Source organism: Cyprinus carpio, chromosome B22, assembly GCF_018340385.1.
Source record: "Cyprinus carpio isolate SPL01 chromosome B22, ASM1834038v1, whole genome shotgun sequence".
Classification (NCBI taxonomy): domain Eukaryota; kingdom Metazoa; phylum Chordata; class Actinopteri; order Cypriniformes; family Cyprinidae; genus Cyprinus; species Cyprinus carpio.
The window spans coordinates 20,224,237-20,248,576 of NC_056618.1; the positions used below are offsets into that span (position 1 = coordinate 20,224,237).

General features: G+C 33.9%; 1 protein-coding gene across 4 annotated transcripts in view; it reads right to left on the reverse strand.

Moving 5' to 3' along the window:
* Nucleotides 1–22,814, reverse strand: part of LOC109082837 (glutamic acid-rich protein-like) — an 848,403-nt gene extending 825,589 nt beyond the window's left edge. The window contains exons 1-3 of one of the 4 annotated variants that reach the window (XM_042748612.1): nt 22,599–22,807; nt 20,712–20,846; nt 13,020–13,146 (exon numbers count right to left, since the gene is read on the reverse strand). The gene's annotated coding sequence lies outside the window, so the exon portion shown is untranslated. Of the gene's footprint in view, nt 1–13,019; nt 13,147–20,711; nt 20,847–22,598 lie in introns of all 4 variants that reach the window. The other 3 variants (XM_042748614.1, XM_042748616.1, XM_042748613.1) reach the window with 3 other exon arrangements.
* Nucleotides 22,815–24,340: the final 1,526 nt, after the last annotated feature.

The window sequence follows — 24,340 nt, forward strand, 5'->3', positions numbered from 1 at the left end:
AAAAATGCAATACTGTAATGCATTAATGGAAAATTCATTGTTACTTTTGTGTTACTTTTTGTCACCTGAGATGGACTTTCTTATATATTTTTAATAACAAAGAAACCAAAAGTTATATTTTATTATATTAAGTGGCATTAACTACTATGTACTTAGAATTAAATTAATCATTTGGCACAATGCATTTATTGTGTATATACATATAAAGTGGAAACCTTTTTTAAATTGTAAAACAAGTTATATTTTATTATATTATCACATGTTCTTTTCATGCAATGGGGTTGCACGTTTTACATTTCATGTGATATTTTACTTTTATTTTAATAGTTTACATTGTGGTCAAAAATAGGGCTTGAAGCTTATACATTTAATGTAATAAATATTTTTTGTTATTTTCAAACACATGATCTTAATCTTTGGAAAATGTTGACTGTCAACCTCTGAAAGTCAAATTTAAATATTTGGAATCTAAATACAATTTAAAACGTCTTAAGTTAAAGGATTATTCAAGCAATAAACGTTAAACACGTCAAAACATAAAACAAATTTACAAATAATAATTAAAATATGATCATTAAAAACCATATTAAAATCAAATAAATCCATTTTATAATATTTATAAACAAATAAAAAATTAAAAAAGAGAGAAACGACACAAACAAAACTCAAAGCTAAAAAAAAAACCAAAAAAAAAAAACAAAGCAAAACAAAACTAAATGGCAATACTGAATACATACCAAAACATAACAATAATAATAATAAATAGTGCAATACTTTAAAAATTAAAAATAATAACAATATTAGAATATTTAAAAACAAATTTTAAAATTCAAGACAGAGAAAAAATAATAGAAAAAGGCAAAACAACAAAAACAAAATCAAGACCAACAGTAAAGCAAAACAAAGCTAAACAAAAACAAGACAACCCAATGGCCAAAAAGGAAAATATATTTTTTTATTATTTAATAACAGAATTGGAATAAGGAATGGCAAACAAGCCTTATTTTCAGGTACATCTAATTAACACTGGACAACTTAACACTGAACAAATCTAACTATCTTTCATCATATGTTCATTTTATGTTAAAAACACACAGTATTTAATAGGTCTAACAGCAAATAACATGGGACTGTTTGTCACATACAGCACATATTCTGTACAGCCCAGTTTATGATGACTGAAAGATGATATTGACAAGCTGAAGTCAACTAGAATGTATTTTCTTCCTAACAATACATCCCTAATGAAAAACCCCATACATCCTTATAAAACGTCTACAACCCCAGGCCTCCAGTTTGCATCGTATTGCTTTATCCTTCTGTTTCATTTCTAGGAAGTTAGATTTTTTTCCCTCAAGTGCTGGGTTGGTTTTTAACGGCCCATCAATATAAAATGCTCCAACATTTACAGAATTTGAATCCTCTGTGCTAGAATTGGTTGCATTGGTTTTTAAGGCTTTGTTGTATTATTGATGTATTTTTCCCGTTAGTGGGGAAATGGCTCCAAATGACTTTTAAGCCTCGCTGTCTTTCCATTTCTGGTTATTCCATTTCTTACATAAGAGTTGAAATGGAAAGATGAGAAAAACATATTTCTTATTTATAAAGTGAAGTAGGAATTGATAGATGTAAGAAATGAGAACGACAGTGGCCGTAAAGCAAGTACACACACGGCCGGTGAGTTTCTGCCTCTTAGAGGTTGGCTAACATATAAATATTACGCGCTGGGAGCGTTGACCCATACAGAGTCCAAACCTGCTGGGAAAAACCAAAAGAGACCTTCCTTCCCTGCTAGTTTTTCTTGCTAATGCACTATTTGGATATATCTGAGCATTTTTCCCTTCAACCTTGTTAGCTAGTTGTTTGAGTTGGCAAGAAAGTCTTTTGTTTAGATCCTTCGGAGGATAATTACAACTTATAACTATGCTTAGATGTTTATACTGAAATAAAGAAAGGGTTTAAACTTTACAGTCACTGGAAGCCGAATGTCCAAAGTTTTTGCTTTTAATTATTTCGTTTAAAAGCAACAAGAAGATTGCGGGCTGCTTCTGCGGTGAGATCACCAATTCTCTGACTTTACTTAATGAGCTTAGGGCCGCAGTGTGTCATGGGAAGTGGGTGATGTTAGCGGGAGGTTCCTGGCACATGGGTCGGGAACCGCCTGTTCTTGCCATCAAGGGTAATGGAAGTAAACAATCACCCAACAGGAGCACCGAGAGAATTTTAATGAATATGTGTATAAGAGCAAGATTGTGTATGTTGGCAGACTGCATTTAAAAGAATGTTCTGGGTTCAGTACAAGTTTAACATCTGCGACAATTACCTCTAATCGCATAACTAATAAAAACAAACAAACGCTACACATGCAGTAATACATTTACAATAGATGTCACTGAAGCAATTCATCCCACAAAGATTTGTTGAAATGAGCAGATTCGGGTAAAAGAAATTAAATAAAATAAAAATTCGTACTTCAATGTTTACCTAAAATGTAATTAAGAAATAAACTTAAAAGAAATTAAAATGGTAAAAAAATACAAAAATATGTTATTTAAGCTGCAAAGTTACATGTAACATTTAATGTTCACCTAAAAATTACATTTATAATAAATTTTTTTTGAAAAAAACTATTATTATTATGCTCTAAAATATGTTATTTGAGTTAAATTGTTTTATATTTTGTAAAAAATAATAATAATAATTTGCGCAAATTTAGCATGCATTATTTAAGTACAAAAACACCTGTAATCTATTTTAGCTATCTATTTTGAAAATAAAAGTTGTAGTTTAGAGACATTTTGCCATTTTAAAGAACTTATACAGGTTAATTTTCATTGTTTGTCTAAAAGTTTAATTTAAAAGTTAAATTTACTAAACAATTTTATGAAAAAGTAATTCATAGTACGAATAATAATAATATGGAAATAATATGTTATTTGAGATCTAAAGTTAAATTTAGCAAAATAAAAACAAAAGTAAAAAAAATTGTTCACCCTTGAACAAGCTACTTTTTGTAGACACGTTAACTCTGTTATACCTATGCGATATAATTATGCATCATACAAAATTTTAAGATTTACACAGCAGGTCATGACAGGATATGAACTATTGGGCACGACTTTGCACAAACAGCGCTAGTTAGCAATTTTAACATGTTAGTGTCAAGTTTACATAAGCAGTTTAAATATTGTGGCTATACATTCAAAATAACTTATGGAAAATTCACTGAACAGTCACGCAACTTTAGCATGCATTATTTAAGTACTAAAACCCACAATATAGCTTAGCTAGACACTGTCTGCGCTAAATCAGCAGTTGAGCACACAGTAGCCATTTAAAGAGCTGATTAGGGTGAATTTCCTCTGTATTCAGCGTTTACTTGATACAGTTCCTCACCCCATTACACTGTAAACACAATTTTTGTTTGATTTCGGTAAACTGAGGTACAAAATGAGTTTCTGTGGCAATAGAGCTTAACTTGTATTAAACCCGGAACATTCTCCCAAATTACTGAATGAAAGTGGATTTTCAGTGTAGCGATATTAAAACAGCCAGTTTGTAAACGTTTACATTAGCATTAGCATTAGTCTCTGAGAAATGGACCTGTGTGTGGTAATTGCGGGGTCTTTACTGAAGTTGCTGATATAATTTAAAGTGTATTAATGCGCATCTTCCACTATTACTCTCACAGCGAGGAAGACGGTGAGAAATGAAATAGAGCCATAAGACAGAGCCATAAGTTCATCCCCCGTGGAAGTCGTTTGTACCCCCTCCATTCTCCTCATAAAACCATCACTTAATAGTCTCCCGTTCTCCCTCTCACACAAACACATGCCGGGAGATACACACTTCAGATAAATCAAAATGACAAGATGATTGGTTGGGGAAAAAAGCTTAAAGAGGCTGTAATATTTTCCTCAGAGAGATGAAAGTGACTTTTTCTTTCCACGCTAGCGCACATACACAACAAAACAGCTAAGCTAACATACTGTACATACAAACTCTCTATCGACCCGCTCTCAGAAAACATGCCACGAGACACGTTCCAGTACAGATGGAAATATGTTTTTGAGGTGACTCGAAGGGTATGCTAACATGCTAACATGCTATTCATACTATTTGTATTAACATAGTTTTGTGTGTATAATATATTTACATTCTTGACAAATTTTCACCAATAAAAATATTAAAGCATATTTAACAAAGTTTGCATAAAAATTGCATAAAATAAAATAAAATGTGTTTTCAGATAATATGTGATGAATTAAGTTTTTCCAACCCCATTGCCATTTTTAAATCAAAACCTATAAATCTGTAAAATACTGTCTTTACAGACATATGCAATATAAAAAGTGTGTGTGTGTGTGCGTGTGTGTGTATGTGTGTGTGTGTGTATATATATATATATATATATATATATACAAGATGATAGTATATGTTGTATATATGTATAAGTTGTCTTAAATATTATTATGATTTATGAGTTTACTAATATATACTTACTACAATAAATAAAAATTTAAATAATAATTAAATAATAATAAAAGTAAATAATAAAGTAAATCATAGTATATATTTAAATAAGTAATAAGTAAAAATGAGCAGTAATATACATATATATATATATATATATATATATATATATATATATATATATATATATATATATACTTATTTTTATTATCACACACACATAATAAAAAATAATTAAATAAAAAGAAGTAGATAGATAGATAATATATTTAATTTATACGTTTGTATACAGTATGCTATACTGTATTCTATACTTATACTAATACTGTTTTACTAAACAAATAATAAATTATATAAAATATATCTAGATATGTGTAAATATAAAAGTATAAAAAAGTATAAATAAATAAATTATACAATGAAATATTTATCACAAAATAATGTTCAAAAAATGTGTCAAATAACAAGTCTTGAACTACAGCGTCCTACTTGAAATAGCGACGCCCACTCTCTTCCTGCACCTTTGTTGCCAAACGTTTGCACAAATCCCAACACGCTGGGTTGGTTTATCTGCCGACCACAGCATGGGTTCAGACGCTATGATTGTAGCCCTCACAGGTGTGGACAGAAGGTGTGATTTTTCTATAGCACGCTCTCTTCAAATACGCAGTCGCACTGCAGGTTTCAACAGGAAATTGAGCGGGAGGAGTATCTAGCTGGAATAACTGGCCAGGTGGTGGGCATGAAATGAACTTATTTTTGAACATTTTGTTGTGTTTTTTGGGTGTTTGGGGTTCTTGATTTTAGCTTATATTATGGATGTTCTGTCCAAGGCTTGTGTGTGGTGAAGCGTTTTCAAAACATTACAGACTAAAATCATACTTGTCAAAGGCATTTTGGAGAGTTGTTGCTGTTTTTTTTTTTTTTTTTTTTTACCCCAGTAAAGCACTGAGATACAACGTTTTTACCCAGAATACTATAGTAAGTCATGGGATATCTTCAGTATAGTAAACTACCATACAGGTATTTTTTGAGTATTTTGTATGTGTGTTGTGAATATTTTGAATATAACAGCAGTTGCGCTTAACACTGAGTCCTACAATGCAATGCACACAGCTCGCTATGGAAGCCCATTTCCATGTAAAAATTTTTTTTCTTTTCCACAAATTTTTTTTTTTTTACTTAAAATTCAGACCGTGAAAATAAGAAAATTCTGATTAAGATAATACTTTTGTAATCATTTGAAATGCTAAACATGACACGCAATATGACCACATTACTACAATTCTGTGAGTTTTTATTTTGTGATTATAAATTTGTGATTTTGTATTTTGTAATTATTTATTTGTTTATTATTTTTTATTATAAATTTGAGAATATAGATATAAAGCTCTCAATTCTGAGAAAAAATGTCTGAATTCAGACTTTTCAGGCAGTTGCCAGATTGAGGACATGCCAAGAGGAATGAGTGCAATTGACAATGAAAAGGTAAATCTGCCTTGTATACTGTAAAAATGTCACAATGACCTTTACTTATTATTAAGTATTAAGTATATTTTTTTTTTAGGTTGGGCAGAATCAAGCGACCTCTGACCCAGTCTGTTTTCTATCTTCCATTGCTGCAATACGCTCTGTTTTCTGCCAAGTCTTTACAACCCAGGGTATCATAATACTGTTGAGCGCTAATATTGCTGAATGCACATTTCAAAGTAAAATAACTGCCTGTAGGATTGTTTTTGAAAAAGATAGAAACAAGTAAATGAACTTACACATGTTACATCAAATATCTGCAAACATGTTATAGGTATTTTTATGCTTAAGTACAGTAAAAAAATAAATAAATACAGCACCTTTAAGTGCTATTCCCAGTAGACAATATACTTTCGGTTGCACAGTCCACACTGACACAACACACACACACACAAACCACACACCACACACACACACACACACACTCTTACACACACACAACACAAACACACAAAAAAGGCCACAGCCTTCCCATAAAATCATTCACTTAAATGGCGTCATTTGAACACATTTGTTCACTTGGGCAATGTTGTCACCAGAACACAATTGTTCACTTAGGCGAGCAGGCAGGAAATGTCTTCAGAATGGCATACTTCACGATGACTCCTGCCTAGACTTCAGCTGCTGTCACATATAACAATATAATATTCCTGTCTATGTCGACACTGTCAACAGTTGAGCTAAAAGATGCACTGTGGATCAGTTGCTCACAAAAAAAAAAAAAAAAAAAAAAAAAAAAACCAACAACACCCAGTGGTGATCACAAACCTGCAGTGCTTGGATTCAATCAACAGAGCTGCAGCATTTAGCAAACATTATTTGACAGATTTGAAAACACTGGCTGCCTAAAATCAAACTTTTTTTTTTTTTTTTTAAGTTAAAACTGTGTGTTTAACTCTTTAAGTGTTTTGGGTGGTTGCCAGGGTGCTGCTTTGCAGTTTGCAAGGGTGTTTTTGAATGGTTTTAGTAAATTGGTATATGGTTACTAGTCTTTGAATGGTTTTAGTGTGTTACAATATGATTGCTAGAGTGTTCTAAATGGTATTAGTGCATATGTAGTGTGGTTGGCCTGATTTCATGTATACACAGTTCTAATGTGTTCTAGTGTGTTCTTACTATGTTAACAACACTGATGCAATATTCTGAGCAGATTTAGCACACGTTTTAAATTATTGTAGTGCATAGTTATGCAGTTTCTACTGCGTTCAAAGTTAATTTAGCACATTGTGGTATGGTTTATAGTGCGTTCTGAATTTTTTACCACACTGCTATGTGATCAGTAGCATTTTCTGATTTTTTTTAAAGGACATATGTGGTTGCAAAGGTGTTTTGAGTAGTTTAAGATTTTGTTATTTTTTTTGTTTTATCACATTGTTATAATTTCTCATTGCAAGTGAGGACAATTCACCGAAGCCTTACTGACAAGAGTTCTTTCTGAATACAGTGCCATAGCATCAAGATGTTTGAGCCGCCTGAGTGTCACGAGCACAATGTGTCATAGTGGCGAGATCTAATTTAACACAAAGAGCTGTGGCAGGAATCCATGTTTTGAGGTTCACAACTGTTCGCTCTAGCTAGCGCTAACAATGACTGCTATGCTCTGTTTTGACATGTTTAAATGGGAAATGACAATTAGAGAGAGTCGGTGAATGTTCTTAGTTTAATGAGCTCAATATGAGGCGGCAAGAGTGTTGAGAGATTTCATCTTTTATTCTGAACAGTATCCCATGATTCCTTGCACCTCAAAACAGCCAGGAATCACTGAAAAAGTAATGTCTGTCTGTGATTTCTCACAGATATGAACCCAAAACCACCACAGTCATGGTTCTTGTTACTGCCTGCTTTCTCTTTAAAAGACAAGTAGAGTACACTTTTAATTAAGCATATAGGCTCATGGTATGAGGCATGGCCCGATTTAGATGCATTCTCTTTCTTCTTGCAGTTTATTAATTTATCTGAGCCATCATTTTCTCAGCTGTCACTGTGGCACACCGAGGCGTCTCATTGACTCTCTGAGGGCCTCATACAGTGGCGCTATGAGCCTGTGTAGAGACCTTGAAATCTACAGCTGGTCTTTTTGGAGCACAGAGTTTGAACGGGCAAACATACTCTTTTACACACACTGGCGGTACTTCTGGGGCACCGAGCTCCACATATCTGACAGATGCTCTCCTTTTTCTCATTAACTCTGGCACAATGTGAAAGAAAGAGACAGAATGACTCACTCAGGCTTTTTTTAAGTGGACTTACTGTACACACGGCCCAAATTAGGACGATTATTTCTGAAGCAGTTCAATTAATAATGAGACACAATGGGTACATTCTCAAACAAGCAGATGTGAAAGAAAAGGTGTTGGCTAACCTGCTTTAACACCTTAAAGTGACCTTGAAATTAAATTGTTATAGTAACCCTGAACTTGCTGCCATTAACTGAATGAAATGACTCAAAGCGACCACCTTAAAAGAATTAAGTGAATACCTTGAACAACTCCAAGTAGCCTTATCAAATGATTCAAAATGACTCCATTTCAATGGCTCAATGTGACCACTTTAAATGATTCAGTGACCACCAGATTCAAATCATCCAAAGACACCTCCTTGAAGAATTAAAAGTGAACATTATAAATTATTTATAAATAGGGCTATAAACTGATCAGATCGATTAACCAACATATGTGTGTGTACTGCGTATATTTATATATAAATACAAATACATGTATGCATTTAAAAAGTATATATGATATATATATTTATATATAATATAAATCATATATAAAAATGAATATACACCATATACACACACACATATATGTAAACATAACATTTTATTTTGTATGCGATTAATCGCGATGAATCGATTTGACAGCCCTCTTTATAAATAAATGATTACGTGACACAGAGTGATCATATTAAATGCTTCAGAGCGATCACCTTTAATGATTCAGTGACAAACCGTGTTTCATTGACGTGATCTGGAGCTCTTTGCTAATTTTACCCCGTGTTTACACCTTATCTACTCCTCTCCTCCTACTACAAGCGTGTATCAGTGGGCGGGGCTAAAGAGGCAGTGACGTAGAAGCAGGTGTTGATTTTCTCCTGCCGAGGCGGTGCTTAGCCACACTATTATGTCATAAAGTGGAACATTCCAAAACTAGTCGTTTTCTGAACTTGGTTTCAATAATAGCTGTTTTTAAACTAACAAGAAAGGTTTGAGTTTTGAAACTTACATGATGTGTTTTATAGTACATTGTCCTGTTATATGTCAAAAGATCAAGAGAAATTTGATTTCTCAGTTCATGATCCCCTTTAAATAACTCAAAGTGACCACCTTAACTGATTCAGAATAAACCCCTTGAATGACTCAAAATGATTAACTTGATGATTCAGAGTGACCATCTCTAATTACTCAGTTTCACTGCATTAAATGATTCAAAGCGGCCTTCCTGAATGCCTCAAACCGGCTGCCTAAAATGATTCAATTTCACTGAATTGATTTTTTGAATGCGTCATTCCTGATTGCCTAAAATGATTCAGTGTGTTCACCTTAAATGATTCAAAGTGAACATTTAAATGACTCAAGTGACTATGTTAAATGACTCAAAATGACCACTTTAAATATTCTAAATCATGTAAGATGATTCAAATGATCTTTAAATGACTCAGTGACCAAATTAAATTATTCAAAGTAATCACCTAAATGATTCAAAAGGAAGATGGAAGATCATAGAACTCGAGGGTAATTAAAAACAAACTGTTCCTTTAAGACTGAGCCCGCACTTTAAGGGATTCTAGGCCTAGAAATGTAGTAAGGACATCGTTTAAACAGTCCATGTGAAGTCAGTGGTTCAACCTTAATTTTACGAAGTCACAAGAATAATTTTGTAAGTGGAAATAAAACTAAAATAATGTCTTTATTCAACAATTCTTCTCTTCCCTGTCACTGTCCGACCCCATTCACCAGAGTACAATGACGCATGCTTGTGCATTCTTCTATGGAACTATTCCTTTAATCAGAGAGCTCTTCTTCTATGATAAATCACAGAATGACTCAGAAAGTCTACGCCTGCATGTTCCACCTGTCAAAGCCCTTCCAGCCTGGCACGAAACACAGAGACGTCTCACCAGGAGGCACAGCACTTCCCCAGACACCTGCCCTGACAGAGCGGACACGCCAGCTCCAGCTTTCATTACCGAGCTCGCACGTAAATGTACACGCTGATCAAACGTACCGATCAAACGCATGATTGCGTCGGAGATGTCAGATGTGTTCGTCAGTGCTGACGGGCGCTACGAGCTTTGACTTTGTCTGCGTGTCTTTAGTAGGGTGCTATTGTAGTGTAAAAGAGAGAGATGGAGAAAGGGTAACAGGGCAGAGGAGGCTTCAGGTGGTTTATTTGAGTATTTTACGGTATTATCGCATTACTTTTGACTGCCTTTGACAGATGATTCCTGTCAGATGTAACTGAAAAATTCTCTCATACTGAAGCTAAGCATGTCAGACTGTCTTATTCTGTCAAACAAGAGCTATGTTTCTATCAAAACTACTTGCTATAGTTGCTCTCATTTTATGAAATGTAAGTTTCATAAAAAAAGTTAACTTTCATAACAGTCTTCATATTATCTTAAAAGAAAGAAAGAAAAAGAAAGAAAAGAAAAAATAATAAAAGATAATTAAAGAAAACCCTAAAGTAAATGAACAAATATAAAAATGTAAATAAATAAATTTTAAATAATCTAAAATATAGAAGTAATAATTAATAATTACAAAAATAAAATAAAAAGTATAATATAATAAAATAATACAATTATTAAAATATTAGTTGTTTATTATGTATAATTATTATATTGAATAATATATATATTATTAAATATAATATATTTAATATATTTATAATATATTTAAATAGTATTTATATCTATATGTATAATATATATAAAAAATTAAAAATAAATAAATAAATAAAACATAATAAATAAACATGGTCCTCAGCTTGTTTTACCAAAGCATATTTACGAATTTGCCAACAGATTATAACAAAACGTGATCTTGAAGTGCATATACTGTTGCTATGGAGACCTCTTCAGATATTCATGACTTTTGTTTGTGTCTATTTTGCACCAAATAAAAATATCCACTTGGACCACCTAAATTTTACATATCAACTCTGTATTTATTTGTAAAATTAAAACTTACTGAAGAGCCCATCCCATTATTCACACCCTGGTTGCATGTTATTTGCTTTTTGAAAATCATTATAAACAGCCTCAGTACAGCATGGGTTATAGTTTCTGGAAACTGGTTCCAGTGGTGTATTGTTGATCTCCAGAGATCTGAGGACCGATGTGTGTTTCAGTGAGGGGCCGAGAGTGTGAACACTGCACAAAATCACATTCCTGCAAAACTACTTTTCTGCTGCCGAAAAACAAAAAACAAAACAGAAATATTTATGCCTGATAAGAAAGCTTGTCATCAACACATCCACTCTAGGGAAGAAAAAAAATATTTCTGAAAGAATGGGAAGATAAAATATATGGTGTTTTCCAGAAGCTGTGTTTTGACAATTCTGCATTTTTTTCTCAGAAACTTCAAAATAATAAAAGAAAAAAGGAAAAAAAATTGTGTTCTGATAAATAAACATATTGCACAATCAATAAATAAATAAATAAATAAATAAAATTATTGCGCTAAATGCAGGGAAATACCACAGGCAAAGATATAACATACAATATTCAAATTATATTATTATTATTATTATTATTATTATTAATAATAATAATAATGTAAGACTAAATTGTATAAATCTTATTTTGAATCATATTATTAAAAATATTCAAATATTTATTTCTTAAAATTTATTTTAAAAGGTCATTAGGTCATGAACTGTGTGTATGTGCTTACAAAATATTTCAAAATATTATTTTGCTGGAGGCATTTCAACAATTTATTATAATAGAAAAAAATCTGTCATTTTATTGTCATTATAATTTAAAAATAACAAAAGACTTTTAACATTACCACATTTAAAATGTTAAATATTTTGTTAAATAAATAAAACTCTTGTGAAATCAAACACTGAATTGAGTACATGAAGAAAATTAAAATAAATATTCTAACGCACTAAATACACAATATGCAAATTTGTCATGCTTTACAGGCCTCTACAAATTTGTCTAATATGCATATTTTACAAGATTAAATAAATCCCAATAGAACAAAATAAAAATGTGTTTTATATTGGCAACATTTGATTTTTAATTATTGTAATATAGGTTACCTGAAATTAACATTGTGATTTGGTTTCACAAAGGACTTTGAAAGGGAAACCATGTAGTGATTCATTCTGCATTCATTCTCTTGGCAAATTCAAAGCAGAATAATTAAGATGCACATTTCAGGGAAAAAAAGTAAAAATTCCCCGCGAATAAATTGGAAACAAAAGGTGAAGAACGTTTTTATTTCCTGTGTGCATGTGTGGGAACATTTCAATTCATTTGATAGTGAAGCTGCAGTGGGACCAAACCACACTGTAATTGCACATTCCATTTTTAGCTAATAAGACAAAGAGATTGAAGGAGGGCTTTTTGTAGATTTTCAGTAAGGAATTTCTTATGCAGGAGATTCGTTCCTGCCTGATGAGAGCAAAACTTAATGTACACCATGTCTGTATAAAGCACATATGACAGCTATTCTCAAAGATCCCAAAGATGTAATTATATTTTGAAATCAGTGTTGCAGGGATATGTAAGTGAAGCATTTGGCTACTAATAACAATGTATATTGAAATCATCATTAAAACTAATTTAATTCTATTTTGTTTTTTAATTAATATACCTGGTGTTATTCATCAAAATAAAAATCAATCAATCAATAAACAAACAAAACAAAATTGGTAAAACAAGGATAAAATACATGCTTCTAAAGGCCTGTTAAACAAATAAATAAATAAATGTGTTTAAATGTGTTGCAAAAGTGGTTTATGTTTTTAAAAACAAACAATGACTTTTTTAAGATCCACCTGAGCTTTAGTCCTGCTGCTTGAAGATGTACGGCACAGCCAAGCTGATAATTACTCCAAACACTCCTGTCTACTCGCATCCCAGAATGCAACGGAAATATGCCACTGTCTCTTTCTCCTGCTGTCCCTGCTCATTGACCGAGGAAGACAAGAGTACAGTGGGATTCTGGGTAAAGTCTCTGAAATCCGTTCTTGTGTGCACAACAGTGACGGAAGGTAAATTAATACACGTACACATACCAAACATCTGAGACATTGTTAAAAACATTTTTTTTTTTTCAGATTTGCGTACTTATTCATTATTTGACTTCTTTTGTGCCTTTTTGACTCACTGAATTACTGTTTAGTCAGTCACTTACAAGATTTGTTCAATTAAAGAAAGTTCAAATATATGTTCACTTAAAAGATTTATTCACTTATTAAAAACAAACAAACAAACAAAAACAAAAACAAAACATATTTGTTGACAAGCTAATAATTCACCATGTTGTTTTTATGTTGACAATAATACTGGATGAACTGCCATACAAAAAATAGTGGTGCGGATTTTGTTCAATCTTTGTGAATCTTTTGAACCTATTCATTCACTAAAAGGATTCATTCAGATTTGTTTATTGATTCATAAGGTGACCATTTTTATGTCACTGAATCACTCATTCAATCAATGACTTGTTCAGTCACAGATTTATTCATTTAAAAGATTCATTCAACTTTAAAGATTTGTTAAAACAAAAATATGTTTAGAAAGTAAATTTAAAAGATTCATTCAACTTTAAAGATTTGTTAAAACCAGCAGAGGGCACCATCACCCGAATACTGACACTTACATGCATCCAAACACTCACGTACACTGATACTGACTACATTACCCATAGCCCCCGTACCTTGGACTGATCACCGGCCAGGTGTTCCCTATCAGAGACTGCCATATAAGCCAGACCCTTGCATCACCTCTTTGCGAGGTCTTGTTACTGCCATCGGCTAACATTTCTGAGCGTTTTTACCCTGTCTTGTTTTTCCCAGTTGCCTACCTCTGTTGTTTATCGACCTGTGAACCTTTGCTGCCTACCTTTGAACCCTGATTGTTATACGGACTGTGATAATTGCTTGTTACCCCGACCCACTGCTTGGTATTGACTACGATTCTGGTATTCCTGTGACACTGTGTTTGCTGATCCTGACCCTTCGCCTGTACGACTACGAGTGTTCAAATAAAAGCTTGCAAATGGATCCCAAGTCGAGTTATTCTTCGTTACAGTTGGTGTTCCTTTTACTTAGTGTTTGCATATTTTGTATGTTTAATAGTAATAGTGGAATTTGAATGTTTATTTTTGTTGTTTTGATTTTTATTAATGATTTTTTTAAACCCATTCACTAAAAAGATTCAGCCATATTAATTAGTACTTAAGTAAACTCTTCTGTGTGTTTCTGAGTCATTGAATAACTCATTCAGTCACTGATTTATTCACTTAATAGTTACGTTCACTTAAAAAAAGATGTTTACTTAAAAGATCAGTTCACCCAAAAGATTAGTTGATTTTAAGATTTATTCACCTAGAAGATCTGTTCACTTAAAATATTAGTTATTATATAAAATATAAAAATAGACAAAATGTGATATCAAAATGACTTGTATAGAAATATAAAACAGGTCAAAAGTCATCATTCTCAGGGGACACCATGAATCTATATGCTAAATACAAACAAACAAACAAACAAACAAACAAACCAATAAATAAAAATTTCATACATGAAACATGCCAGTAATAATAAATGAAATTAAAAGTTGATTAAATAAGACGAATTCAAACAAAAGTATTTATTCTAGTGGTCTCGAACTCTTGGACAGTAAGACAGTCAAAAGGAACACGTAGAGGACGCTGCTATCAGGCCTGCAAGACACATTGTGTGAGTCCTCCAGCTCAGTGTCCATGACTCCCTGAGAGCTCACGATAAACCGCCACTCCCACTTAATCTGACTCGCACAGTGTGTGTGTATCAGAGGGCGAGAGAGACCGTAGCACACACACTTACAATTCTGTCCCGTTTGCTCTAGCAGCATGTTTGAGTTTCCACTGTACAGCACACTTTAGGTTATTTCTGAGCTCCTAGGCTATGATTGTTCCTGCGGGAGTGTGAACACAAATGCAGATTATTTTCTGCCCTTACAACAACAGAAAAATTGCGGGTCTATATCTACTTCCTGTCCCTGTCCTATCTCCTTTTCACTCAGGATAAAATGTGTTTACACTGCTCTTGCTCTAAGTGAGAAGAAAGTGCCAACAGGAGAGGATATCTCTCCCCACACCCGAGTTTTGCACTTTTTTTTTCTTTTCTCGATGATCATGCTAAAGTGAATGCTCATGTCGTCTAATGCCTCCGGTCTTCTTTTAGCGAATGTGTGAAATGCTTTGCTGTGTTCATGACCCTATCTTGGGCTGTGTCCTTCCAAGTTCATAACAGTAGTAGAAATGTTAAATTCCCTAAGGTTTTTTCCTGTCTTGTCCTTCTCAGCAGAAAAATTTGCAGATTTATCGACATTGGTCCAATGACAAAGTCACTTCTCAACCTTATGCCTTTAAGTCAAACTAGGTTACGGTGTTCAGTCTGGTTTTTAGAACATGGTAGCCCTGATTAACCCTTACTAACTTGACCAAACGCAGCCTAGTAGGTCAACCAAGAAGGTTTAAGGTCCTCCAAGTCCTTTGCTATCTTGAGGTGTGAGGTCGAAAGCCAACTTAAGTCTCAAGAAAACAATTTGTCACTGGAAAACAAGTACTATATTGACAAAATGTGGCAACATTTTAATAGAAGTCAATCGAGAAAGATGTGTTTTTTTTTTTGTGGCAGAATGCTAACAGGAGCATGCTAATCTGCTAAACAGTGACCATTTGAAGCCCACCACCTTGTAGTCCAATTGATCAACCTTCTAAACCACCTTAGACCAGCAAATACCAATAAATGGCATTAAAGTCAATGCAGTGTGATGTACTTGTGTGTAAAACAGAACATTCAATGACCAAAAAGCCCTGGACTTGATATCCATCTGGGATTATTTGGATCATAACAATGGTCTTAATATTATACGTCATTAGTAACAGTGTCTAATTTGTGAAAGAATCATTTATTTAAGTCTAATCTTTTCAGTGAATCAGGTTTTGGTCTGAAAGATGCATTCACCCAATGAACTGATTGATTCACTCACAAACTGGACTGAATGACTTATTCACGTAAACAATAAAATAATTTACACAACTGGTCTGAATGATTCATTCACCCAAGAAAATGGATGACTGACAAATTGACTTCTCAAAAACGATAGAAAGATTCACAGAAATGTTCTGAATGATTCATTTATCAAACAAAATGATTAATTCACTCATAAATTGGACTGAATGACCTGTTCCCAAAAATGATAGAACAAGTCTAAATGATTCACTCACCAAACAAACTGGTTGATTCACTCACAAATTGAACTGAATGACTTACAGAAATTATAGAATGATTCACAGAGCCAGCCTGAAAGATGGACCTGAAAGCTGGTGTAAATGATTCATTCACCAAATGAAATGATCAATTCACTCACAAATCAAAAAGAATTCATTCTTGAAATGGACTGACTGATACATTCACAAACCATTTTGAACAATTCACAAATCTGACTGAATTGGTCCGATTGGGTCTTGAGTTGACTGAATCACTGAACCTTTATCAGTGAATTCATATTGTGTAAATGATTTTGAGGATTTTATAGAGCCAATATCCACTCCATATCCATATCAGCACGGATGCTTCTTTTCTTTTATATTGCGTCCATGTGGAGGAGAAAAATGTGGAAACCGTGACATGCCCCATTGACTGCAATCCCACAATTCCCTGTCCACTTGGTATGTACTTTAAAAGCTTTGATCTGGAGGGCTTCTTAATTCAGGTGACTTCAAGAGTAGATTAGTTTACCTGCAATTGATTTGGCATGCGGGGAAATGACTGGTATGCCCTCCAGATCTGAAGAGGCACAATAACAATAAATCTCAAAGACATTTTAACCTTAGCCTGGAGATGAAACGCAGTTCGTTATGAATTCCAAGGAATGAGAAGTATCATTACATGACATCTCAGGGCAGGACAGACAAGAAGAAGATCCTGAAAAAATTTGCAAGATTTATGTTTCAAAACTAAATCTTCCAACCTAAAGTACATCTTATTCTTTACACACAAGAATTCAGGCGTTTTGAAAGAGTGAAAACAACTGACTACTTTTAAACCTATTCCTATAAATATTGATGGTTTACCAAAAATAAAAAATAGTGGGAAATAATAATAATCACCTGGGAATTTTCTCTTGAACAATAAATGAACAGCAATAAATTCACCTATAAATGACAAAACAATCACCGCCTGAATAGGGCCTGAAGGTTTTTAGTTTGTTCAACACCACACTAGAAAAGTCACATGACTGACTACATGTGAGGCAACTTTACTGGACAACATTTTTCCCTGGAATTAATTACTAGCTGTCAAAACACATGAGTTTTATCACGAAAAAGCCATGCAAATGTTATTTTACAGAAGCTCCCCTGAGAAACAATTATGGGTCAAATGGGGTTTTGGTATATAATGTTATGGTCCTTTTTGTGAGCGCACAATAACTGTTATACAATGCTCTCCATCTCTCTTGGTAAGTTGCTGCACGTATGGTAGCCCAATAATCTCAAGCTTTCAAAACATTGCTCGCTCTATGCTGGCCCGCGAGGTAGAGTGATGTGCAATTTGTTTAGTGAGAGGCACTCTATAACGGCTAAAGGGAGGAACGCAACTGGAAGAAAAGCCTTTTATTGCTTCAACATGGAGATCTTTCAGACAGCAGCAAAATATACAGGTACTCAACTTTCCTGCCAGTCAGAGCGCAGGCCAAAGTCCTTTTAAAGCAATGGCTGAATATTTTTTGTTTGCATGAATACCAAGTGGACCGGTATTGATTTAGTATCTTTACCTTTCATGATGACACAAAGACATTAAAGGCTGCGGAAAAATGCAATATATTGATATATTGCACAGCCATAACCTGTCAGATATACATATGTTAACAGAAAGTTATTTAGTGTTTATCCATGTTACAAAAGTAGATCTGTTTCATGATCCTGCCTGCTATATCAACACACAAGGAATCTCCTAAATACACTTACACCAGGTTTGACATTATGACATTATATTTTAATGTACATGTTTGGTGCCCAGGAAAACCTATGGTAGCTGAGTTCTTAGAAATGTTTGATTCAATTTGTTATAAGTAGCACTCATGAACTTGGCCATTCCCTTGATCTTGTTCTGTCTTTGGGAATTTCAATTTGTGATCTTAATATCTTGCCACATAGTTTTTCTGATCATTGTCCGGTGGTATTTAATGTGAACCTCCCAAGTGTATGTCCTTCTGCTCCTATTTCTATGGTATATTCCTGTATATTCACCTCATTTACAACTTCAGAATTTTTAAATGCCTTTATTGCCTCTCCACAAATTCCATGTATTGAGTCTGCATCTCCCTCTGTTGATCCAGATGAGTTGATTACAACATTTAATTTTGTCTGTATGAACATCATGGACTCCATTGCTCCATATAAAACGAAAGAAAGAAAAGCCAAAACTCAACCTTGGCTAAATGAACAGACTCGTGCACTTAGACGGGAATATAGAAGAGCAAAAAGGAGGTGGAGGAAAGATAGGTTGCAAGTTTCCCTGCAGATGCTAAAGGAAAGTCTGACAAATTACCAAAAGGCTGCAAAATATTACAAAGCAAGCTACTTGTCTGATACGATTGCTAATAACCCACCACGTGAGCTTTTTGCTGTTATTAATAGACTGTTCTGTCCGAGTATAAAACCTAGCTTTACCTTATCATTTGCAATGTGCAATTTATTTTTGAAGTTTTTTGTTGAAAAAATAAATGGAATAAGAGCAAGCTTTTTATCCATGGCTACAGACCCAGTGCTAAGAGAAATAACTGGAACGGATCCTTTTAGTCAGTTTGAACTGGTGTCACACTCTGATGTTAGAGATGCTATGCTTATCAATTATTAAGAGTAGTTTACAGAATGGTATTGTACCACTTTGCTTTAAGCAAGCTATTGTTGAGCCTTATCTTAAAAAACCAAGACTGGATCCATATGATTTAAAAAATTATCTGCCAATTTTAAAATTGCCTGGCATGTCTAAGGTACTTGAAAAAAATTGTGCTGAAACAATTAACTACTTTTTTAACAAAAAATAATATTTTCGATAAATTTCAGTCGGGTTTTAGAGGTGGACACCGTACAGAATCAGCCATTTTAAGGGTTTTTAATGATCTTCTTTTGATTACGGATGCAGGTATTATTAGATTTGTCAGCAGCTTTTGACACCATCGATCACCGGATCCTTTTGACTCGTTTAACGCAATTTGTGGGTATTCAGGGGACGGTCTTAAAATGGTTTGCCTCTTATTTGGTAAGTAGATCTTTTTTAGTGAAGATCGGTAAATATTTTTCTGCCTCTGCATCTATTACCTCTGGGGTCCCGCAAGGGTCTATTTTGGGTCCAGTCCTGTTTTCACTGTACATGCTCCCTTTGGGAATGATCTTTAGGAAGTATGGTATTTCTTACCATCTGTACGCTGATGACACTCAAGTCTACTTGCCATTAAGACCCAGACGTAAGGATTCTAATGCCCTATTCCTTAAGTGTCTGGAGGAAGTAAAGTTGTGGATGGCTGAAAATCTCATTCAAGTGAATGAAAATTAAACAGAAATTATTATTTTTGGTCGCACAGCTTGTAGCCAGACGGTAAATGATAATTTGGGCCCATGGAAGGTGTACCTGCAGGATCAAGTAAAGAACTTGGGAGTCATTTTTGACTCATCTCTCATATTTGATCGACAAATAAAGACGGTGGTTCGTAACTGCTTCTTCTATCTAAGGGCAATAGCCAAATTAAAACAAATTCTTTCAGCCAGGGACCTGGAAAAAGTTGTCCATGCTTATATTTTTTCCCATCTAGACTACTGTAGTGCTCCTTATGTTGTCATAAACATGTTGCTCGATTGCAGTTAGTACAAAATGCTGCTGCAAGGTTGTTAATGAATGCTAGGAAATCAGATCATGTTACTCCCTTATTGTCTTTTTTAGGATGGTTACCAGTACAATTTAGGATACAATATAAGCTTTTGATATATGTTTTTAAAGCTCTTCACGGAATGGCGCCAGAATACCTAGCTGAGCTTATTAAGCCCCACAGTCCAAGCGTAATACTAAGATCATCAAATAAGTTACGAAATATGATCGTGCTTTCTCCGTCGCTGGTCCAATACTGTGGAATAATTTGCCCCTGGATGTTAGATCTTCCTTAACATTAAATGTTTTAAAGGATCATTTGAGATCATATTTGCACTCCCTGGCATTTTAGTATATGGATGTTTTTATGTTGTTATGTTTTTGTCTTTTTTTTTTGCTTTCCATTGTAATGTACAGCACCTTGGAACTTTTGTGTACTACCATTTAGATTTTGGAACCACCATTTACATTTTGAGGTGAACTATCCCTTTAAGTAAATTTTTAATTGTAGTCAAAAAAATAAAATAAAAAATAAATAAATACATAAAGAGTGACAGGGTGAATAACTGCTCCATGGTTATTCAGAATTATGAGAAACACACTTACAGGTGTCATTGTGTAAAATCCTTGTTGGGGTTTGTAGAGCTAGAGTAGCTGGGGTCATCGAAACAGGAACCGTAGTGGTCTCCATCGCTGACTGTACTGTACTGTACATGTACTGTAGTCTGACTGTAAAAGCTCCTGTGTTTGGCAAGAAACATGGGGATATCAGTCTTTCAAATACAAATTCTTATTAAAATGTATGAATAATCATGTTTTGTATTCTTTATTTGCTTCTGTACTGGTTCATCTACTCAAAAACGGCTGCATGAGACTCTTGGCTCGTTCTGACACATCAGTTGCGATCAGAAAGTGCCAACAATTGTCTGATATCAGACTATGAAGCTGTTGGATTTGGCACAGAATCTCCATGCCATAGTCCAACGCCCCTATTTTTAGAACATGAATCGTTGGATAAAAAACGGACGACCACTCGAAGTTATCACTTGAGAACACATTCATCTGTTTACTGAGCAGGATGCACGATCTTGTGGACAGTTCATGTATATACATGTGGAAATTAGAAATTAGAGTTTCCCTCCTTAATTTAAGTATGATTTAACACAGTAACATTAAACAGTCTCGGATATGACAAACAAAGGGCCTATCTTAAGTTAAAAGGTTTTCAATTTTTAACATACAGAACAATATAGCATCTATGTTTAAAGATAAAGGATGTTGAGATAAATTGTGAGATTGCGAGAGAAATACTGCTTTTACACATATCAATTGTAATTTTTTTACAATAAACTTTTACAATATAATGTACATCTTGTGCTTCTATTGCAACAAGTTGTGACAAAACATTTTAATTTGTTCAGTACTGTAAAATATTCATTACAAATCTAGTTTATATATATAAGAAAAACTCTATATTTGTGTGCAATGTCCTTATTCTGCTTCTATTGTGACAAGTTATGTTAAAAAAAAAAACAAAAAAAAACAAGGAACTCCACTAGAAATTCACTAATTTAATCAGAAAAAAAAGAAGAAGAAAAAAAAATTAAAATAGCAATAAAAGTCAAGGTCTACTATTTATGCACATTTTTGCTTGTTAGCTCAGCAACAACCTAAAATCAAACTCTACTGAAATCAACTGTGAGAATTTGTTGCAATAAATCCACATTGGCGGATGAGTCGAGAGAAATGCTAATTACATGCTTCTAATGTGTGAAAATAATCAATAAATCATTTTAAAAATTAACCGTTTTACTCAGTTTTAGTGTGCAGAAGTGTGTACGTTTTGTGCTTGTTTTGTAACAAGCCAATTAAAAAAAAAGACAAAAATTCTTATCATTAAAACCTCTGGTCTAATTTTAATTTAAAAAATAATTAATAATTAAAACCCAATTTCTAATTTAATGGACTTATATTTAAAAATGCTGTGTAATTTTTAAGCTAAGAATATCAAGTTGTTCGCTTAGCAGCATGCTAATGCCAAACTCTGTTGGAATGAGTGGCAGGTTTGCTGCATGTAGAGCGTTCCAAATCAGTCACTTATGAATCATCTGCCTACGTAGGCAGCGAACAGCAAGTTAACTTCAGCTTCAGTAAACTTCTTAACATTAGCATAAAGTCACATTGAGAAGAAATGCGTGTGCTAGGCAGCTAATTAAGGTATTGTGGATTATTTCAAAATTTTCCCAGGAAAAGCCAGAAATGACACAGAGGACCAGGCGCCTGTGATGAGTCTTATTTGTCATATTCAAAAGCGTCGCCTCTGACAGAATGAGACCGGCTATTAGTTACAATGCAGGTGCTGCCTTGGAGCATGGATCTAATGTCCTCACCTTCTGTCCCAGCGAAAGGGCAGCGTGTCCTCACGAAGCTACGCAAGGGTCTCACGACAGCAAAAACCCAATAAAGTGAGTGAATGACAGAGCTGAAACTTACCAAGCCAGCGGCAGCAGGTTGTCTCGCTTGGTTTGGCCAGATGACGTCCACTGACTGGTACTCTGTGGTAGTTATCTTGAGTTTGACGTGTGGCTACAGGGTCATGTCTGTCTATCTGGATGGCTCAGTCACTCTAGCGTTTTTCACATTCGAAATGTTTTCTCATGTTTGCTAACTGAATGTGTAGCCCCACCCTTTGAATTCAAACAAGCTGCAGTTGCTCCCTGGAGCAGATATGAAGAGGGGCTCCAGAGAGAAAGACCCACACCCATAAACACATGTGTTTGGAGGAAGTTGGCTGTGGAGGAACTGGTGAAGTCAGCATGCAGATGTTAGGGCCTTGATATTGTTTCTGCAAGTAACATGAAATCAAAATAACCCCATTTACTTTTCAAATGCATTTCTGGTCTTGATTTGCATGAAAAAGGAAACAAAATGTAGGGTTTAAACAAAAGAAACAACGTTGTTGTTGTTTTTTTTTTTTTTTTTTGGCTAACATCCCCATCTGTAACCATCTGCATCTATTCTGGTAGGTAACACCTACTTTTTATTATCCAGCCAACTCCTAATGGATTAAATTCTTCTTCTTCTTTTTTTCTAATTGAATAACCTTCCAAGAAAAAAAATGAGATTGCATAAGTAAAATGGGTTGCTACCTCTGGATAGCTTGTCTTGGCACATGCAACTGGACAGGAGGTAGTATTTTAACTTTTAAAAAACTTTTAAGCATGACAATTTAACAGCAATGACCATTTAAAACCGATCTGCTTTCATTACCATCTCCAAAATCATCTAAGTAAGGTTATATTCTTCAAAACCCTGGACTCATAATACAGATATTCACACTTTCTGACAGCCTGAGCCTTTAGATCCAAGTTTTCATTAAGTGTCCTTCTTTTACAATCCCTCTGTTGCTGTCAAAACACTTGACTGTACAAAGTTAAATTTGCCATTTCACACAAAAAGCAATACAAAAATCAATTTTTATCTGCACTGTGGCAAAACAGAATTTCAACACTGACTCTTAGGAAGATATACTGTAAAACGGAAGACATGCAAATTGCTTTAGAAAATGGTGAGAAACCGAAAATGTCCTTGCATGAAACAAATGCAAGACACAGGATCTCAAGAATCTCCTAATTTCAAATTTATAATCATTAATTCACAGATAATTTCCAAAACATCCCTGAAGTGTGAAAGCTGACTTTTATACACAGTTTAGTGCAAAAAATACGTCGTAATAAGTTTTATTTTGCTGTATGAATATTTGAATATGCAATACACCAAAGTAAAGATCAAAGCCTCTACTTAAGAAAAAAAAAGTTTTCAGTTTTATTCTAGCTTAAAGCATTCTTTTTTTATCAACACTTGAATATAGGTAGGTTTCATAAAAATGTATAATTTTGAGCAAGAAGGTGAGAAAATCACATTTTTATCAAAAACTACATCTGGATAACATTCAGTATGATTATCAAAGCATAAATCCAGTAAATCGCTTCCATCAACACCTCCAAAGCTTGCACAACCATATACCATGTCCTGGATCATCATTTTACTCTGTAACATTATGCAGTTTTCCTTTATATGCTGTCTATTACTGATGATCGCATTATTTATCATATGCATCTGTTTACATAAACGAGTGAGATCGCTAGTTTTTCTGTCCTGTTTATGTGTGTTTTTGTTCGGGAGGTTTTGTACTCATTCAGAAGATGTGTAATAGCGCCCCCGAGTGTATAACA